Source organism: Cupressus sempervirens, chromosome 5, assembly GCF_028749045.1.
Source record: "Cupressus sempervirens isolate cs-2001-9-10 chromosome 5, ASM2874904v1, whole genome shotgun sequence".
NCBI lineage: Eukaryota > Viridiplantae > Streptophyta > Pinopsida > Cupressales > Cupressaceae > Cupressus > Cupressus sempervirens.
The window spans coordinates 96,904,882-96,927,843 of record NC_143122.1 but is presented as its reverse complement, the minus strand read 5'-3'; positions in this window follow the sequence as shown (position 1 = coordinate 96,927,843).

Genomic DNA, 22,962 nt, shown 5'->3' with positions numbered 1-22,962 from the left:
AGGATCAGGCATAGCAAATTTCAAGGCATTGAAATTTGAAACTAGGACTGATGCAGATTGAGGAGCTAGTACTCTCAAAGGTGGGAAGATGGAAGTATTCCCTTGATCAATTAACCTCTCAAATTTCTAGTGGATTACTAGCAAGGATTCAACCAAGATGGGATGTAGCTGAACAAACTGCTAAAGATATTTATGAGCAATCCTTGAGACAGTTGTTACTGAGTCTCATTGAGGTAGAGGCTAAAGAGGCAATGAAGAAACATAAAGACAAAATGACAATCAGATTCCACACTTGTTTAATTTTGATTAAAGACATTAAAAGAATTGTCAAGGATGCTACAGATGTGTGGAAAGGTATTTATCATCTTCACAAGCCATCTGAGTATCCAGTTGAAATCAAGGATGATGACAGTGATGATATGGATGATGAGCAAGGTAATGATTCTATCTCCATGAATGTAACTGATGAAGACCTTTAGGATCTGATAAAGGAGGAGGAAGAAAAAAAGGAGGAAGAAGCTGATGAGGAAGACAAAGAAGAGGATGACCCAGTGAAAATTGCAGTAGCAGTCATTGCATCTCTTCCTCACTCTCCACCTAAAATTGTTAAATCTATGGAGATAGGTTCTTTGAGCAAGATTGTGAGCACCATAGAGACATCAATAGCTCAAACTCCTCCAGTCACCTCTCAGCTCCAGGTATCTACAATGGAAGTATCAAGCACTTTATCTACTGAGCTGAAGATCACTTCTTCGTCTACTGAGCATTAGGCAACTTCTTTAGTTACCGAGTCATCCATTATAGTAGCAAGGACACAAGGTATATCAAATCCTCCTGCAGTGTGTACTGTAAGTTTACCAGTTTGCTCTCCAATTTTGTCAACATTAGCTACATTAGCACCAATTTTTGCACCAGTGAGTTCTCCAATTGTGAATATTCTAGTATGCACATCAATTTTGAGAGGTATATAAATTTTGGATACATTTAGCCCCTCTCTCAGTCTTCCTTTAGTTGGTCCTATTCTAGTTTTGATAGCCAGTCCAGCCTCATCAACCATTGTCTCTGTTTTCAAAAGCAAAGATGTTAGCACAGCAGAAAAACCAAAGAATCCATTAAAATTTTTGCTTACAGGAAAGACAGTGGATGAGGATGTAGACTTGGATAATGAAATTGTCATTCCCAAGATAGATATGGATATTGATTTAGTTGATGAACTAAGACTGCTCAGTTAGCATATAGAACTAAAGGCAAAGCAGAAACAACTAAGGAATGAGAGAGATAGAGAGTTTAATATTATTGAAGGAGCGAAGAATATTATTACTGAGGCTATAGGTGTTGATGTTGATACTTAACACATTTTGTTACAATTAGAAGAAGCAGTTAATAAATTCAATGAGGATATCTCTGGTCAAGAAAAGTTGATGGAGAAGGCAGAAAAGAAGTTTGATAATAAGGTGCTTGAGCACATTGCTCAACATTTAGCAATAAAACAAGTTGAATTAACCATATTTTTGGCTAACATTGAAAATTCTTTTACTAATGTAACATCTCTTTTTGCTAAGCTTTGTGATGTTACTAAGTATACTAAGGAGATAAGAGAGAAACTAAAAAAGATAGATGAGGATCTGAAGGTTAGTTAACAAAAGCTGAAGCTTGACCCCAGTTCAAGCTCATCTCATCACCTCAGGATCAAATTTTTGTCAAAGAAGTAGGCAGAGTTTCTTAGAGAAGAAGGAAGGATTCAGTCTACACTACTAGATATTTAGAATATGATCCTTCCCATCATGGACATAATGCAAAAGCACATTGCACATTCAAAAACATTGATCCATGACAACAATTTCTCTGTGGCAAATCATGTAATTGAACTTTCTGCAAAAGTTCAAGTGGCTCTATCTTCATGCAAAATCTTGCAAGAGAATTGGGATAAGACTCTACAACTCATTCTCAAGGTACATTTTGAGTTTATCTCACATTTTGGTGTCTCTATGTAAATACATTATTTTATTCTTTGGCATTATTGTCAAAAAGGGGGAGAAAGAGATACCCAGAAAGAGATATTGGTGAGATAAATGTACAAAAGGGACAAAGAGATACTATGAATAAAAGTCATATAACTCATGTAAGCACCTTGTGTATATTGTATGGGGGAGTTATATGTAAGGAAGCCATGAATATTCAGTAGAATTAGATGTCAGCATGTTAGATGTTGTATACAAGTTTTGGATCATAAGTGTTTTTGTCACTAATGCCAAAGGGGGAGATTGTTGGAATTATGATATATTTGTCATTAGTTACAACACTTATTCAATTTTGAATGTTTACCGAGCTCATCACTCAGTTTACAGTTCATACCGAGTGATCAGTAGTGGTTATCGAGTAAAACAGTTCATACCATGCTGAACAATGGTCACCAAGCAAATGGGAAGTTCAGCAGTGTTTACCAAGTTCTCAGTGTTCACTGAGTCATTAGTTGAAATCAGTGTTTACCAAGTGATCAAGGTAAACAAAGGACTTAGTGTTTACCAAGTGATCAAGGTAAATGAAGGACTTAGTGTTTACCGAGTGATTAAGGTAAACAAAGGAATCAATGTTTACCAAGTGAAGAAGGTTATCAATGGATTTAGTTTTTATCAAGTGACACAATATTCATTGAGTCACCAATGGTTACCAAGTTCCAAGCTACTTAGAGTGATTAGTATGGACTATGCCTCTACTCTTACTGAGTGCATGATGATGCAGTGTATTGTCATGGATGCCGAGTGTCAGAAGGTCACCGAGTCAGTTTCAGGAACTCGAGTTTTCTTCTATCTGGCTGACTTAGTAATGTTTTGTTCACTTGTGTTTAGCTAACCTTGCTAGTGTAAATATTGGAATGATATATATGTAATTTATTATATCATCTGTAAAATAGGATGAGATTTTGTATATCATTGTATGGAGTTGTATTGCAATATTTTGAGAAGAGTGAAAGTGAATCAACAACAGAATAGAGGAATACAACAAGGTCAACATAGATGCAGAAAAGTTATATCTATCACATCAGGTGATCAGTGCATAAAGGATCTTATCAACAATCAGTTGTAACTAGATCCACTGCTTCATCCTAATAGGTGAATCAATTTGTAAATCCTTTAACAAGGTAGACTTAACAGTCTTTTATAAATCTCCTAACAGAGTGCATACTTCATTGTATGTTTGTAAATCCTCTAACAAGGTGGATCTAGCAATCCTACTTGCTCCTAACAGGGCAGATCACCAGAAGTGATCATTGTAAGCCTTAACAGGCCAACTTTATACTGCAGTATTGAAGTTTTGTGGGCATCATCCCCACCCTAGTTTTACTTTTTAATTGGAAGGTTTCTAGGTCACCAAATTAGTGTGTTCATGTGTTATGAATGTTTATCTTTTCATGCATACAGTAGATTAGATGGATGAATGGTGAATATGTTATTATGCTGAACTGATTTAAAGTTTTATGGTTACTGATTCACCCCTCCCCTCTCTATAACCTTGTTAGTCTTGATTATTTCCAATAGAGTCTCCTTTGGATTAGATGAAAACCTTACAACAATTCCAATATCTAGTGCAATATCAAGTCTACTATATAGAATAGACTGTAGCTGTCCAATCATATATCTATATAGTGTTTGATTTACCTCACTACAAGTGTTTGCTTTTGATAATTTCACTCTAGTCACCATAGGTGTATCGACTGGTTTAGACTCATTCATCCCAAATGTCTTCATGATTTCTTTCACATATTTAGACTGAGTTACATATACCTTTCTTTATTTGATGAACTTGTAATCCAATGAAAAGTTTAATTTCTTTGAACATTTACATTTCAAATTTAGTACTCATTTGTTTAGAAAATGTATTACTTAACATGCACTCTCCTCCATATATTATATCATTAACAAATATTTTAGCAATCAACACCATATCTTTAGAATCATTTTTCAAATATGGACTACTATTTTGACTTGTTCTAGAAAATTAAATCTTCATCATATAGGAGTATAGTCTTTCATATTATGCTTTAGAGGCTTCTTTCAATCCATACAACACTTTTCTCAACTTGTAGACTATATTATTCTATTCAGGTTTAATGAATCCTTTAGGTTATTCGATATATACTTATTCCTTAAGTATCCTATTAAAAAATGCAGTTTTTACATCCATTTGATATAATTCAAATTTATTGTATGTAGCATAAGCCAACAATGTTATTACTCCTTCCCATATTTCCATAGGCACAAAAGTTTCACTATAATCTATTCCTTGTTCTTGTGCATATCCTTTGCAAACTAATCTTTCCTTGATCCTTACAACTTCTCCATTCTCATTTAGCTTATTTTTGAATATCCATTTGGTTCAAATAAAATCTTTATTAGTAGGTCTTGGTACTAGTGTCCAAGTATTTTTCTTCGCAATTTGATCAATCTCCTCATTCATAACATTAACCCAACATTCATCATCCAACACAACCTTTACTATTATTGGTTCAAATTAGCAATTAAATATGTACCTTCTCAAAAATTGCTTCTTGTTTGTATTCCAATACTTCTATCACCAATTATCTGCTCAAGTGAATGATTCTTCCTCACATATTTAGCCAACATAGGTTCACTTATTTGATTTTCAACATTTCCTTCACTTGCTAGAGGTTTAGCTTCCTTCTTAGGTTGAACTATTTGTTGCTCGGGTATAGTAGTTTGTGACTTGGGTATCATTATTGTAATCACCTAAAAATGGTCATCTAGACTATTAGCCCCCTTTTCAACATTTTGGCTAAATTAATTTAATCATTTACTTAGACCAAATTGCTAATAATCAATTTATTTGATTATAACCTATAGTTTGACTATGCTATCCTAAGTTTATTATTTGATTAAAAGAACATGTCCCATTTTAATTAAATAAAACACCCCATTCTTCTAACCCACTTAAAGTGCACACATAAAGTCCTTTTTCTGTTTTGCAATTAAAAGAAAAGGCTTTGTGACTTTTGTCTTATATGACAAGTCAACTTATATTCTATTGGTTGACTTGTGTGTGCACATGGATCACTCCTCTTTTCAAATTCTACCGTTGATCATCCACCATCTTCATCTTGATCTCTACCATCCATACATCTTTAAAAGGGAGAGAGATTTCCCCCTCAATCCATCCTCATTTTGAATATTATTATGCTGCAAGTTTTCTAATAGGTTTCTTTGGAGCTTTGTGGAGAACTTCTATTTCTTGTCTACATTCTCTCATCCATGGCATCATGGCATTCTAGCTTAGCTTAGCTTTTATTTTTACATGTAGCTTAATCTCACATAGCTTAATAATGGTATTGTAACACTCTCATACATGCTTAACATAGCTATACTTTGCATCTCATTCTAGCTTAATCTTCATTTGCATTGCATTCTTGAGAAACTCCTTGGGACATTTGCACTCTTGCTCCTGTCTCAAAGAACCTCCTGTTGCATAGTTTACTAGAAAGAAGCACATTTATAAGGCTTGGATGAGAGCTTTCATGCTTGAATACTAGCTTCTTCCACTCCGTGGATAGTGAGCTCTAAGCCGGTATCCGAACATTCCAACTCATGGAATCGTTTGGATAGAATGGTTTAGAGTGTGACACAAATCAAGTGTACATTTTTGGCGCCCACCATGGGGCTTGAATCAAGTTTCTATCTCCATTTTCTTTTATTTTTCATCTTTGGTTTTTTTACAGCAGCATATTGGATCTAATCAAGTGTTTTTGTAGAATTATCACTTTGGTTTTAAGGCCAACCCATAAGTAGATTGGTTTGAAGGCCAAAAATTTAGTTGGTTTAAAGATTTGATCATATCTTTTAAACCACTTAGAGTTTGATTCTAAATTTTTGTGTAGGTTAAGTATGTGTTCAAAATGTTTTAGTCCGATTTTTAGAGAATTTTGACATGATTTGCGGGAGTTATGATTTTTTCTTTATTTTTCATAAAAATCCATTTTTGATCAGAAATCAGTGCATTCTTCAGAAAAACTTACATTTTTAGAAATTTTTTTGAATTCTAATGGGGGTTATTTCTTTGTGTTTTGAATTTTGAGGTCGTATTAAGGATCAAAAATGCGATTTGATAAATTTGACCTATTTTGAAAAAAATTATCTCTAGGGAGAAAATGAAGAATTTTTTTTGAATTTCTTACATTTTTGGAAAGCTATCTAATTTTTAGTAGGGGTCTCTTCTTTTCATTTATGTTTTTGGATCTGAAATCATAGCAAACAAGTCCAATCTTGTTGACTAGGTCAAAATCAAAGAGTAAAAATGAGAGCATTTGTGATTAACTTGCACTTTCTTTGCATGCACTTGGTTGGAAGATAAATTAGATTTTTGAGGCAACTAACCATTTTTTATTGCAGTATTTTATGTTATTTCACACTAACTTGTGGTGCTAACAAGTTGTGATTGTAGGTTGCCATCCTTGTGAAAAAATAAATCAAAACATTGCATAAAAAGAATGCATGTCAAAGCTTCAAATGCACAAGGGCTACTAATGATTGTTTGCAAGGTTGCCCAACGCATAAAAACCCAATTTTTCTTGTTCCTTACTTTTACATGTGTGGCATATACTAGTTGTTTATTTTTAGGCACATTAAAACTTACAATTGGGATCTTTTGGTGATATGAGAGTATACTCTTCACCCTTGTGGTGAATCAGAAATCTTGACTTACCATTTGATTTCAAGAGTAAGAGGTAACTGAATCTTCTTGGTGTGTTTGGGGGAAGCAATCAAGGTAGGAGAGTATGCTCTTCACCCTTGAGGTGAATAAAAAATCTTGACCCTTGAGAGTGGATCTATTTTGTGGTAGTTATGATCCTTTAGAGGGCCTGCTCTCGAACAACCTGAGAGGAACGACCCAAGTGGGGACAAGCCAATTACCTAGCTCTTCCAACCCACTATAAACTCAAGGCTATCAAGGACACAAAACCTTGGTAGATGTAGTGTTTATCTTCACCTAGTGTGATCGCTTATGGGATTTCGACCATAGGGAGATCACTAGGCAAGAATGCTTAAGGTACTCTTGTGATCGCGAGAGCGGTTACTCATTGCAAGGTGAGGTGTCCCATAATTGGGAGCAAGAGGAACACTATGAACGGAAGCCCTATCTAAACACCCTAAGTTAGTGACTACCCTTTTTTAGCCGCTCAAATTCTTGGTGCAAGGATTGATCCTAGTGGACTACCCGGATCACCCCAAGATTTACACTCACCATATGTGTTCCCTTGGTTATGCTTATGACATTTCCATGACAAAGCCAATATCTCTTGTGGGCAACCACTTGGTGTGAGGAAAAGGAGCATCAAGCGTGGGCCAAGTTGTTGAGTAATGAACCATGTCTTTTAGGTAGATATTGCTTGATGTGTTCTCGAATGTGGTATACCTGTGAAAATCTTTTGAACATACACATGATGATAATTCTAGAGAATTCTTTTGAGACCTTAGATATGCTTGTATCATGCAAAGTTTCTTTGTCCCTTGCTTGATTGTTTGAAGACTACTCCATGTGTCACTATCTTGCTTGGAAAGAAATTATTTTTGAACATCAAACTTGCTATGCTATTAACTATTGTCAAACTTTGTCAACCAAGTCAAAGCATCAAGTCTTAACATTTTTTCTTGTGTTGCTTGCTAAGGGGAGTCTCATCATTTGACTTTGATTTGCTATGTCTCTAGTTCTGGAACATGCTTAAAGTGGCTCTTTGGTCTTAGCGCTCTTGGTCTTTTTGTCTTCATGGTCTATGTTTGCTTGCTAGTTATCCTTTTGCTGAAATGGTTACCTTGATTTCTTGACTACACTCTTGGGTTGGAGAGTTGTTCACTTGTCACCCTGCTTGCTTTATCTATTTGGCTATTTGGGCATCTTGCCTAGCTATTGACTTGAGTCATTCATGTCATAAGCTTTTTGGACATATTGTTTGACAAGTCTCTTTAATCTCTCTCTAATATCTTGGCAAGTGAACACTCTACCTCCTATAGTTTCAACATCAAGTTACCTTCTAGGCTCTTTTATGCTTGGCTTTGCATCTAAAACTATGGAATTCAAAGCTTGTGCTACCAAACCTCAACCAAATCTAGATGATCATGATATCCTCCATGTAACTAAAGAGTTTCAAGATCTATATGCACAATACAAAGAACTAGAAGAGACAAATTATCTTTCTTACCTTCATCTCTCTAAGCGCATGATAGAAATGAAGTCTAAACTTGAGAAAAGGTTAGAGGAGAAGATTGCATCATTAAATGAATCTTCCTTAAGGTCTTTACATGCATGTGAGTCACCTTCTTTGAGGTCATCCTCTTCTTTTAGGTCTACATGCTCTACTTCAATACATCAAATGTCTTCATCTTCTAGATCTAAAGACATCTTTAGAGAACAAGCAAATGATACATCCTTGGAGCATACATCAAAATTTCATGATAAACCTATCTTTGACCAAGACAATGATGAAGACATGTATGCATGCTATTCACTTGGGAAGCAACCAAAGGACTCTAGACATACTTTTGAGAGAAATTTTACTCCCTTGGGGAATTCTTATGATGACATTTTGAGAACACTTCTTGGCACCAAGCTCATCATGTTGCCTAAGACTAGCTCCTATGGAAATCCGTTCTTGGATACCTATTGTGCCTATCATAGATCTAATGACCATGCTACTTCTGATTGTATAGAGCTTAAACATAAAATCCAAGATCTCATTGATGATGAGATTTTTGATCTTGGAACCTCTAGTGACTCATGTGCTGAGGATACTTCTCTTGAGAAAGATTACATTGATGAACCTATGTCTAGTAGTGGCTCCATTACATCTTCCACTTCTTCCAACACTCATGCATCTCCCAACACTTCAAATCTTTCCAACATGCCTCCATCAAATAAAGAACCTAATGCTTTCCACATTGACTATGTGTATCCTCAAGGGCTATCTCTAAAAGAAACTCAAGCTAATCTTCACTTGGATGCAAACCTTTTCCATGCTACCAATCCTAAACATCCTCAACCTTCATGCACTACTCCATTCACTCTTCATTCTCCCTTGTCCTTAGAAGTGGCTCCATGTCAAGAGTACTCTCAAAAAGAAAAAGCTATAAATGTCAAGAAAGATCAAGATCAAGCACCCTTTCATCTCCTTCAAAATGTTACTCCTCCATATCCTATGTCTTATCCACCTCCTAAGTATGATAAAGATACCACTTCCATTGTCTCCTTTGAGCTTACTGAAAAATATGAGAAAAGTTCTCTTCATATGCTATCCAAAGCTACTTGTCAAGATCAAAGCATCGCCTCATGTTCTACTTCTCCACATCCACTTCAAAATTGTGCTCAAGCTTCAAGTGCTTCTATTAAAAATGTTCTTCCTATCAAAGGTACTTATGATTCTATTGATGACTTTGACCATGTTGCTCATTCTAAAGATGTTGATATCCCTTCCCACTATCCCTTTGCATCTTCTAAATCTATCCTTGGTCCTTATCCATCTAAGCTAAAGAATTCAAACCTTCCATCCATATTGGGGCCTTATGTTCCTTCATCTCCTACATTCACTCCTAGCTCATTCCCTAGCTCTCCTATAATACCTCAAGATCAACAAAGACACTCATCCTTGATGACTTTTCACCCATCTATACATCTAAACCAGTCATATCATCCTTATTCATCCACAAATCCCAAGTCCTTTGGAAGTGAGAATAAACATAAGAATCCATTGAAAAAGAAAGATCACTATGTCCCATCTAATCGACATGTGAATGCTAAGAAGGAGAATGCACAAAAGAGACCACAAAGGTCCACTATTAAAAAAGCTAAATCAAAGAAAATATGGGTTCCTAAACCCATTATTGAAGAAATGTGTTTTGAAGTATCCAAAGGAAAATCTAAAGCTATATGGATTCCCAAGTCTCTTTTAAAAGGCTTGAATATTGAAACTACTTCAAAGTTGACATTCAAGCTTCCAAAGGCTTCCATTCCATCTTCTTCCAAAAAGCTTCCTAAAATTATTCCAAAGCCTTCCACTCCACTTTTTTCCAAATCTCTTCTACCACCTCATGCATCTAAACCTCAAGCTACTTCATCCATGATTCCTCCATCATTCCAATACCCTTCAAGGTGTGTGTCAATGTTGATCTTGTACAATATTTCAACTACCCTCAGGAAATCCTCTAAAGGTTACACTTACTTTCTATACATGAACTCTTATCCTCAATATATTCTTCCTACTACCATTTCTCTTTCATCACCCTATCAACATCTTTGAGCATACCTTTCTATGGTCTTGGCTTATCATGACTTATCTTTCCTATAGGATCACTATCTACATTCAAAAAGCTTGAGCTCTTTCTAAAAATTCAAAAAAAGAAAAAAAAAAAGAAAAAATAGAGAAAATAAAAAAAATAAAAATGTTCCTTGGTGAAAACCACTTCTTGTCGCACCTTGGTAGCAAAAGTAACGAGAAATAAATTTATCCTATGGTGAAAACTACTTCTCGTGGCACCTTAGATAAGTACCATGATGAAAACCTGGCAAATAGGCATCATGCGTAATTCTTCCATCATCCATCTATCCCCTCTTCTCTCTTTGATCTTGACAATGTTGAGCTATCTTTGCATATTGGCTATCTTATCCACCAGATTTTCTATTGTGCTCTCCCATTCACTCATAGCCTCTATCTTGAGCTTTATTATTATTGCTCTATCCTATTGCTATACTATCTAGCTGACCCCTTCGTCTTGATCATAATAAATGAAACATGGTTCTTATAGATCTCTTGACATGGCTACTCTTTTGGACTACACACTTCATTGTATCTCACTTGGTGGTTTCATTGCTTATCCTACATGCTATCTTGCTCATTACTTCCATTGCTTATCCAAAACATGCTTCATATGACTATTTCACCTCTTTCCCTAGCTTGGGTACTCTTGAGGAGTCAGTCCTTGAGGATCACTTTTATTTGCTTCATACTCCTTTCTTATCCATCTCTGCTTATCCACTGGCTTGTTTCTCCATCATATCCTACACCTTGCTAGACATTGGGAGAAAATGATGTGATCTTTCTTGAGAACTAGTGATCTCTAAATTATTCTAAAAAAATCTAAAAATTAGAAAATATCCTCAAAAAATGATCATCTTAGTGAAAACCTAGCAATAGACACTTTGATGTATCACCAAAAAAATAAAAAATACAAAAATACAAAAAAATTGAAAAAATTTCTGAAAAAATCTGTCAAGTGGTGACAACCTGGAAATAGGCACTACTTGAAACCCTCGCACCTATGTCTATCAATCTCAATCATCCACTTCGCTTCACATTTCCTGGCTTGGAATTGTTTCTTGTCCTTGTCTCGGGGGCATAGTTACTTAGCCTATTGAAGTATTCTTGTGCATTAGGGTTTCTTTGACAACTCACAAAATAGTGTTTCTCAACACTTCCCCCACCTTGACATCAAGTGTTTTTCAACACTTTTCAGATAGTTTACCTATGGTCTCCGATGTTGCAATATTTCTCACTATCAAAATCAAGTCTTGAAGAAATGGCCAAGTGACTTACACACACACACTTTAACACTTAAACAACTAAGCTATGTTGATCTTTATCTACTTTGTGTGCTATCTATGATGATTCATTTACTATATGTTCCATCCCTAATAGTCTTTCAAGGATGTCATTGACTAGAAGACTGGGGGGCATGGGGCATGTTTTCTTGATTTCTGCTTGTGGGTATACTTTGTTTGTCTATAGTGTTGTAAGCATTCGTGCTTGTCCTATTCAACACTTTGACTTATAAATGTATCATCTTTGATTGTTTCACAAGACTGCACTTGGGGTTTATCCTAGTGCTTATGCCTTGATACAGGTGTAATCTTGCTAAATTAAACTTAGGGAATCTAATCACGTAGTTATCTTGACTTACATGTCTCTGATGCTTAGATTGGATTTCCACATACCTATCTAATATTGATCATATTCATATCCTCATAGTTATACTAGTGATGGTTGTATGATCTCATGATGTCCCTAATAAATGCTCAATGATAAAATTAAGAGTCTAAATGTTATGCACTTCTTGCTGGTAAACCACTTTTCATATTAGCTTGCATTATAGGTTCATTTTCTAGCTTAGTCTTGCATTCTTGCATATGGGGAGAGCTCTCTCTTCATCTTTTCATAGACATATCAACTAACTCCTTTCATATATTTCTTTACTTTCTTCTTGTTCATGTCCTTTACCTTTGTAATCTTTCACTTCATCTCTTTTTTATCTTATCATCACATTATATAAAGTTTTGACCTCTTAAATAATTTCAACATCCTAGATTCATTTTTGGGATTGAAATCCAAATTTGAGTTCATCTTGATGGTCAAAATTGTCTTTTAAAATTCTACTTTCTTCTGAGCAGTTAGCTGACCTTTTGAGGTCTAATCTTTGAATCATCACTTGGGCATCTTCATTTCTTCATGTCTTCATCATTTCTATGCTTCATATCTACTTCTAGTCACCTTTTCACATCTAAATCATCTTTCTACTAGATTTGACCCAATTTTTATGCTATATCCTTCAAGGTCAACTCTAGTCAAACTGGGGCATTTTATTAGTTTCTTATAGTCATTCTTGGGTTCTAATCATTTATCTGCCATATTAGACATTGCTATATCTCAATTTTCTCATGTCTAGCTAGTTTCTGCTTCCTCTTACCTCATTTACTATATTGTTGATTGTTACAACTATCTATTTCTTAGGAGCATTTGTTTGATCTTCTCACTTGTTCTCGATCTATCTACTTTGCTAAGTGTTAGCATTCTTCTTGAATTTTGACATCATCTTTTCCTAGTGTTCAGTACTACCATTATCAGGCTGTACATTTAGGACTTGCTATCTTTTCTACATTTCGTTCTTCAAAATCAGATATCTATATCTATCATCACCTACTTGGCTTCGATTTTCTTTGACATAATGTGTTCCCAGAGCGATCACGCATTAGTCAAAGAGGGGCAAATGTAATCTCCTAAAAATGGTCATCTAGACTATTAGCCCCCTTTTCAACATTTTGGCTAAATTAATTTAATCATTTACTTAGACTTAATTGCTAATAATTAATTTATTTGATTATAACTTATAGTTTGACTATGCTATCCTAAGTTCATTATTTTATTAAAAGAACATGTCCCCTTTTAATTAAATAAAACACCCCATTCTTCTAACCCACTTAAAGTGCACACATAAAGTCCTTTTTCTATTTTGCAATTAAAAGAAAAGGCTTTGTGACTTTTGTCTTATATGACAAGTCAACTTATATTCTATTGGTTGACTTGTGTGTGCACATGGATCACTCCTCTTTTCAAATTCCACCGTTGATCATCCACCATCTTCATCTTGATCTCTACCATCCATACATCTTTAAAAGGGAGAGAGCTTTCCCCCTCAATCCATCCTCATTTTGAATATTGTTATGCTGCAGGTTTTCTAATAGGTTTCTTTGGAGCTTTGTGGAGAACTTCTATTTCTTGTCTACATTCTCTCATCCATGGCATCATGGCATTCTAGCTTAGCTTAGCTTTTATTTTTACATGTAGCTTAATCTCACATAGCTTGATAATGGTATTGTAACACTCTCATACATGCTTAACATAGCTATACTTTGCATCTCATTCTAGCTTAATCTTCATTTGCATTGCATTCTTGAGAAACTCCTTGGGACATTTGCACTCTTGTTCTTGTCTCAAAGAACCTCCTGTTGCATGGTTTACTAGCAAGAATCACATTTCTAAGGCTTGGCTGAGAGCCTTCATGCTTGAATACTAGCTTCTTGCACTTTGTGGATAGGGAGCTCTAAGCCAGCATTCGAACATTCCAACTCATGGAATCATTTGGATAGAATGGTTTAGAGTGTGACACTTTCAAGTGTACAATTTTTAGGTTCTCAATATATCTATGTTGTTACCTATATAGAGTATCAAGAGCCTCTTCATAGACATAAAAAATCTAGATTTCTCTCTACAAACTCATCAAATCTCACATTTGCACTTTCAATCATCTTGTTAGTAGATTTGTTCAAACATTTATAAGCTTTGCTCTTAGATGAATACCTAAGAAATACACCTTCATCTCCTTTAACACCAAGCTTACCATTCCTAACACCTACTTTCAAAGATTTTGAAAGAATTTACATTCAATGTATGACCATATCAAAGTTCATAGGGAGTCATGTTTATTCCTTTCTTCAATTAAGCTTAGTTGAAAGTGTAATCAATAATAATAATTGATTCTCTCTAGAATATCTAAGAAACCTCCTGTTAGATTATGGTGACTGATAAGGAAAGTACTGTACATACTTCATAATTAGTGGGGTTCGCAAAAATTTTTTTTGGTATGATTCGCCATTTGTAGAATTTTTTTTGGTACTATTCACCATTCATAGATTTGCCACTAAAGTTATGGCTGACATATGGCCGACATGTTGTAACCCTAAAATAGAATAAAATACTTGTATAAAAGGGTTTAGGGTTAGGTATTTTTTAATTATGTTGTGATGCGAAATTGGTTCTTGCGGCGGTATTGAGCTGTAAGGGATTACAGATTGTAATCAGGTTGTAATTAATGGTTTGTAATAAGATTGGACTTGCTGTTTGGTGGACATAGCCTAGGGATTGGGTGAACCACGTTGAATCTTGGTGCCTTGTGTGTATTTTTGTGTGATCTATTATTTTTTGTTATTGGTTATATTTGCATGTAGTTTTCATTTTTGTCTATGGTTTATCCTAACAAATGGTATCAAAGTGGGGTTGTCTTTCAGTTATCCTCTATAGGAAAGTCTCATGGTTAAGTGGGAGTCTCACGGTTGAGTGGGAGAAATGGTAGATGAGGGTAAGTTGAGGGTTGACAGGTTTAATGGGTAGAACTTCTAGTTATGGAAGATGCAAATGGAAGACCATCTTTATCAAAAGGATTTATGGAAGCCGTTGGAAGGAAAAGCCAAGAATCAGGGAACTATGTCAGAGGCTGAATGAGATCTTTTGGATAGAAAGACACTCAGTAGCATTCAGTTATGCCTAGCACCATTGATGGCATTTTATATTACAAAAGCAAAGACGAAAAAAGATTTGATGAAAACCCTAGCGACACTGTATGAAAAGCCCTCTGCTTCAAACAAGGTATTTCTCATGAAGCATTTATTTAATATGAAAATGGTAGAAGGTGGATCTATTGTAGATCATTTAAATGAGTTTAATACTATTACTAGTCAGTTATCTTCTATGGGTATCAATTTTGATGAAGAAATTATGGCTCTCTTGATTTTGTGTTCTTTTCCTGAAAGCTGAAATGGCTTGGTAATGGCTGTGAGTAATTTTGTTCCTGGATCTAGTACCCTAAAATATGATGATGTGATTTGTGTTATTTTGAGTGAGAAAACTCATAGGAAATCCTCAGGTGGATCTACATTAAGAAGTGCTTTGAATGCACAAAGCAGGGGAAGAATGACTGAGAGAGGAAGTAACTCTAGAAATCATGGGAAATCAAGAGGAAAGTCAAAGGGGAAGAGGTCTCAATCAAGAGGACCAAACGACTATTGGTACTGTGGGAAACCAGGTCATAAAAAGAAAGATTGCTAGAATCAAAAGAAAAATGGAGGAGATAAATCAGATGGAGATAAGGAGGCAAATGTGGTAAGTAACAAATTCGATGAGGATGCTTTGCTTCTGTCTTTAGAAAGTGTTGATGATTCATGAGTTTTAGATTCTGGTGCTTCATTTCATGGTACACCTCATAGAGGTTATTTCATTGATTATGTCCAAGGGGATTTTGGGCTTGTTTATTTGAGGGATAATGAACCTTGTCAGATTGTTGGAAAGGGAAAAATTAAGATTAAGTTGCAGAATGGGAATCATTGGCTACTACATGAGGTAAGACATGTTCCAACGCTAAGTTGGAATTTAATTTTAGCGGGGCAACTCAGTGATGAGGGTTGTGTAGTTACTTTTAATGATAAAAATTGGAAGGTTTCAAAGGGTTCCCTTGTAGTAGAAAAAGGTGTGAAAGTAGGCACCTTATATCTTTGTACAGGTCATATTGTTCCTTCTACTTTGATTGTTTCAAAGAAAAATGAATGTTTAGGAACAATTGTTGCAGTTGAACAAGGAGAACAAATAGTTGCTGTAGATTCTGATACAGCGCGATGGCACAACAGACTTGGGCACATGAGTGAGAGAGGTATGAAAGTAATTCATTCAAAGAAAGTTTTACTAGGTCTGAAATGTGTTAATATGGATTTCTGTGAAAGTTCTGTGTATGTAAAACAAAAGAGAGTGAGTTTTGTAAAGATTGGGAAGGAAAACAAAAAAGAAAAATTAGAGCTTGTGCATATAGATGTATGGGGACCAGCTCAGGTATCTTCCCTTGGTGGCTCTCATTATTATCTTACATTCATTGATGACACAACTAGAAAAGTTTGGGTTTATTTCCTTAGACAGAAATCTGATGTATTTCAAACTTTTAAGAAATGAAAATGCTTGGTTGAAAATGAGACTGGTAAGAAATTAAAATGTCTCAGATCTAATAATGGTGGTGAGTATTGCAGTCATGAATTTGAAGATTATTGCTTCACTAATGGTATTCATAGACAAAAAAATTGTTCCAAGGACTCCACAGGAAAATGGAGTGGTTGAACGCATGAATAGGACTATAATGGAGCACGTAAGGAGCATGAGGTTGCATGCTGGGTTGCCCTTATACATGTGGGCGGATGCTGTCAATACTATAGTATATTTGATTAATAGAGGTCCCTCTACTCCTTTGGGCTATGGTATTCCAAAGGAAGCATGAACTGGTAAGAAGGTGAGTTATTCTTTTCTCAAGACCTTCAGTTGTGAAGCTTTTGCTCATATAGACTCTGAAAATAGAAGCAAGCTAGAAGCTAAATCAAAGAAATGTGTCTTTGTTGGATATGGCATTAATGAATTTGGTTATAGGCTTTGGGATTTTGAAAATCATAAAATTATAAGAAGCCAGGATGTCATATTCAATGAAAAAGTGTTGTACAAAAATCTGTTGCAACAACATGAGAAGAAAGAAGATGATTATGTAGTGCTGGATGATACTCCAAAAGCTGATGTTCTAGCCTTTCCTCATGATGTGCAAGAATTGCAACAAAAAATACCACACACACCAGTGAATGTTAGGCAGTCTACGAGGAAAATTAGACCTCCACAAAGGTTTTCTCCCTCTTTGTATTCTATTTTACTTATTGATGTTGGTGAACCTAAAAGTTATGATGAAGCTATGTAGGTGGATACTAAGATTCAATGGGAGTCTATAATGAAAGATGAAATGGACTCTTTGCTGAAAAATAAGACATGGGATTTGTGCAAGTTACCTGTAGGTAAAAAGGCTTTATAGAATAAGTGGGTTTATAGGTTGAAAGAAGAGGAAGGGGGTAAGAAAATATTTAAGGCCAGGTTAATTTTAAAAGGATTTACACAGAAAAAGGGAATTGATTTTGATGAGATATTTTCTCCTGTTGTTAAAATGACTTCTATTCATACTATTTTAAGTCTTGTGGCTACTAAAGATTTGCATTTAGAGTAGCTAGATGTTAAAACAACCTTTCTTCATGGTGATTTGGATGAAGAAATATAATGGCTCAGCCACAAGGTTTTGAGGTCAAAGGTAAGGAGAATTTAGTGTGCAAATTGAAAAAAAGTTTATATGGCTTGAAGCAAGCACCTCGGCAATGGTATCTAAAATTTGATAGTTTTATGCATGAGCATGGATATAACAGGTGCCATTCGTATTACTGTGTTTATTTTAAGAGGTTGGATGATGATAGCTACATTATTTTATGTTTATATGTTGATGATATGCTTGTAGCTGGGTCTAAAATGGATCATATTAAGGGGCTAAAATGCCAGTTAACACATGCATTTTCTATGAAGGATTTCAGGGCAGCAAAACAAATCCTTGGTATGAAAATTTGCAAAGATAGGAAGAACAAAACATTGATGCTATCTCAGGCTGATTATGTTGAGAAGGTGCTGCAATGTTTCTCTATGGAGAATGCTAAAGCTGTCAGCACACCTTTACTTGGTCATTTGAAATTGACTAAGGAGATGTGTTCTAAGACATAGGAAGAGGAGGATAAGATGTCCAAGGTACCCTATGCTTTAGCTATAGAAAGCTTGATGTATGCTATGGTATGCACTAGGAAAGATATTGCACATGCTATTGGAGTCGTTAGCAGGTATATGAGTCATCCAGGATTTGAGTATTGGAATGCTATCAAGTGGATTCTTAGATATTTGAGAAGGACATCCAATAAGTGTTTACACTTTGGGAGCTCTACTACTGATTTACAGGGCTATGTTGACTTAGATTTGGCAGGGGATATTGATAAAAGGCGAAGTACTACAGGTTATGTCTTTACTGTTGGTGGGGCAGATGTGAGCTGGGTTTCTAGGTTACAAAAGATTAATGCTTTTTCCACTACAGAGGTAGAGTATGTTGTTGCTACAGAGGCAGCCAAGGAGATGATATGGCTTCATTTCTTCTTGGAAGAATTGGGACATCCTTAGAAGGATAATTATTTGTTCACAGATAGTTAGAGTGCCATTCATCTTGCAAAGAATTTAGCTCTACATTCTAAGACCAAACACATACAGTTGCGGTACCATTTCATTCAGTCAATTTTGGAGGATGGACAGTTAAAGCTAGAGAAGATACATACAAATGATAATCTAGTAGATATGTTGACAAAGGTTTTGACAAGGGAGAAGCTAAACTCCTCTTCAGCTTTGGTTGGTCTTTTCGACTGAACATGAATAAAAGAACAATAGAGTCTAGGGTGGTTTGATCCAGTGGGACCCCCATGCAGTAGTGGTATTGCTATAGGATCAGTCTCCAAGTGAGAGATTGTTGTTTAGTGTGGAGCCTAATGAGTCCCCAAGTGGGAGATTGTTATATTATGGTGACTGATCAGGAAAGTACTATACATACTTCATATTTTTATAATCGTACCAAAATTTTTGTGGTACGATTAGCCATTCGTAGAAATTTTTTTGATACTATTTGCCATTCGTAGATTCGCCACTAAAGTTATGGCCAACATATGGTCGATATGTTGTAACCCTAAAAAAACATAAAATACTTGTATAAAAGGGTTTAGGGTTAGGTATTTTTTCATTATGTTGTGATGCAAAATTGGTTCTTGCGGTGGTATTGAGCTGTAAGGGATTACAAATTGTAATCAGTTTGTAATCACTGGATTGTAATAAGATCAAACTTGTTGTTTGGTGGACAAAATTCCAAAGCCTATAACCAAATTCATTAATTCCATATCTAGCAAAGACACATTTCTTTGATTTAGCTTTTAGCTTGGTTCTATTTTCAGAGTCTATATGAGCAAAAGCTTCACAACTGAAGGTCTTGAGAAAAGAATAACTCAACTTCTTACCAGTCCATGTTTCCTCTGGAATACCATAGCCCAAAGGAGTAGAGGGACCTCTATTAATCAAATATACTACAGTATTGACAACCTCCACCCACATGTATAAGGGCAACCCAACATGCAACCTCATTCTCCTTACGCGATCCATTATAGTCCTATTCATGTGTTCAGCCACTCCATTTTCCTGTGGAGTCCTTGGAACAATTTTTTGTGTATGAATACCATTAGTGAAGCAATAATCTTCAAATTAATGACTGCAATACTCACCATCATTATCAGATCTGAGACATTTTAATTTCTTACTAGTCTCATTTTCAACCAAGCATTTCCATTTCTTAAAAGTTTGAAATACATTAGATTTTTGTCTAAGGAAATAAACCCATACTTTTCTAGTTGCATCATCAATAAATGTAACATAATAATGAGAGACACTAAGGGAAGATACCTAAGCTGGTCCCCATACATCTGTATGCACAATCCATGATTGATCTATTTCTCCTTTTAGTAATATGATTCTATTGTGGTGTCCTTAGTGCATATAACTATCTTTTAATACCATTCTCAGCACAAAAGTTAGTGAATTCAATAGACATAAACTCACCACCTCTATGAGATCTTAAATATTTTAACAATTTATCAATTTCCTTTTCAACTCTAGCTTTATACTAGTTGAACATATCAAAAGCATGTGATTTCACCTTCATGAACATTAAAATTATCATCCTTGCATAATCACCGAAAAGAAATATGAAATATCTATCACCATAGCAACTATCAATACTAATTGAACCACATAGATATGTATGAACCAATTCCAAAATATCATTTGAAGTATGTGCCTTGCTAGAAAAACTAGATTTCGTCATCTTACCTAGATGACATTCTTTTCATATAGCATTCTTTGGTTTTTACAAATTCATTAAGCCTCTTACTCTTTTCTTTCTACTAATTTTGGCCATGTTCTCAAAGTTTACATGACACAATTTTTTATTCCACAACCACACATCCTCAATTCTAGAAAATTAACATGTGTCAACTATAGGATCATGATAGAATAAGTTACATTTTGTTTTTATTCCTATTCTAATTAGGTTTCCCTCATCATTAAATATTTTAGGCTTCCTTTTCTCAAATTCCAACTTGTGACCTCAGTTGTTCATTTGTGCAACACTCATGAGATTATATTTAAGTCCTTGAGCCCAATATGCATCATAAAATATGATATTATCTTTCAACATTAGTGATCCTTTACCTTTCACCGGGCATGGAACATCATTACCAAGCTTAACAATTCCACCATCATTAATTTCTTCATATTTAGAAAACTTATTTAGATCACCAATCATGTGATGTGAGAATCCACTATCTATAATCCATGAGTCATTCTTAGAATTATGTGAAATTAGGACAGTTTTATTCTCATATCTTTCACCATTTTGATCTTCCTTGATTACAACATAAACTATTTCACCTACTTGTCATCATTAGAATTAGACTCAGTATGCTCTTCTTCAACAATGTAACATGAATTCTTTCCTTTTCCTTTATAGTCTCTATTCTTTTTGAACTTGAAATATTTCTTGTCATTTCTATCATTTCTATCATAATTTCTTCTATTATGACATTTAAAAAAAAAGTAAATAACCTCATTACATTTGAAATAGATCAAGGGAAACTTACCTTTGTATTTACCTTTATCTCTTGATAACCTTCTTGTAAGAAATACTTCAAGCTCATTCATATCATCTTCAGTTTCATACTTACTCTCTTCTTTACTTTTCCTTTCTTTCTTTGAATTGCTAATGGTTAGTAAAGAATTAAATGAATTTCCCATTGTAACCATGTTATTGTCATAATTGCTTAGCAAAAATGAAGTCAATTAACCAACTAAATTGCTAAGCATTGGATAATTTTCATACATAACTCTTATTTCTTTGATTTTATAAACTTTAATAGCATAAATAGGTAGAAGAGTTCTAAGAACCTTACTTACAATTTTAGAATCAACAATAGTTCCTCCAACAAATCTGATTGCAGTTACACCATCCTTTATTTAGTTCACATATTGTGCAAAATTCCCACCTTCTTACATTCTCACATCAATGTACTTATCTCTCAAACTTTCAGCTTTGGCTATTCTCACATTGTCATCCCTACCATGTATAAGTTACAATTTATCTTACATTTTTTTAGCATTGGCATAGGACTTGATATCATCAAAATTCAAATCATTGAGAGTAGATACAATCTCAATCGTCGGACTATTGTGATTCCTCTTCTCATTTATTTTCTCCATAGTTAGGGGACCAGCACATGTAGTATATTATTTTTCTAACCAATGTGTGACATTGTCTCCAATGCTAGAAAGATGCATCTTCAATCAATCTTTCCATGACAAAAAGTTCTCCTTGTTCAATCTTTGTACCTCTCTCTTATACATCTTTGATATTTATCCCAAGTCCCTTTAAACTTCTTTTTCCTAGAACAATTCTTTGATACCAATTGTTAGATAACTAGGGGGGTGAGTTAGTTATGTCTAGTTATCATACAGTCCCTTAAAAGTATTTTAGTTCCAATAAATCATCATAAAATTTAGCAATTATCACTTGGTGAGAACATTAGTTAACTCTATGAACCTATATATTCCAAATTGTAAACTTACTATTGATTGTATTAATGAATGTCAGTAAACTTACTGAATGATTAATTATTACCTAGTTATTATCCAGTTGTAGTAAAATATAAAAACATGTAAAATAACTTGGAACACAAATAACATTCACACATTTGACAACATGATTTTAATGTGGAAACCCTATGAAGGGAAAAACCATGTGGGACCCTAACTTTTTTGATTCTTCTGAAGTGAGCTCTTGCAGGAGCCAAGCTTGTTAAAGGTTACATACACATTGTTAATGCAACCTTGTTAGAGGATCTCACCAAAATATCATCTAGACCTTATCACTCCTTGTTCTAGACTAAAGATTGGCTTGATTTAAAAGGCATTTAAACCCCACCAATTGATGTTACCATATAGGATTTCACAGATTTGTTAGGTTCACTCTGTACTTCTCATATTTTCTACTAAAATGGTTTAAAAATAACTGTGGAAATAATATGTTAAGAATAACAACTACCTTTTCTTGTTCAAATATTCATTCCCTACTCTTTCTCTGTTTGATCACTCTCTTAGACCTCCTTTCACTCTATACTTTTGACTTGGCTGATTATCACGTTGTCTTTCTCCAACTCTACTTAGTTCTCTTGGTTCAACAATATTCTTTCACTTTCTTCAACCTCACATTCACTTAACATTCTAGCAATATGACCAACTTTCAAATAAAAAACCAACAACATCAGCCAACAACCTGAAACTATCTTTATCTCCTTAAATAGATGTCTTAATGCTTCTAGATCCTTCCATCTCTTGCTACTTAATCATAGTCATCGATCTTAGGTTCATACCAAATTTCCAAATAA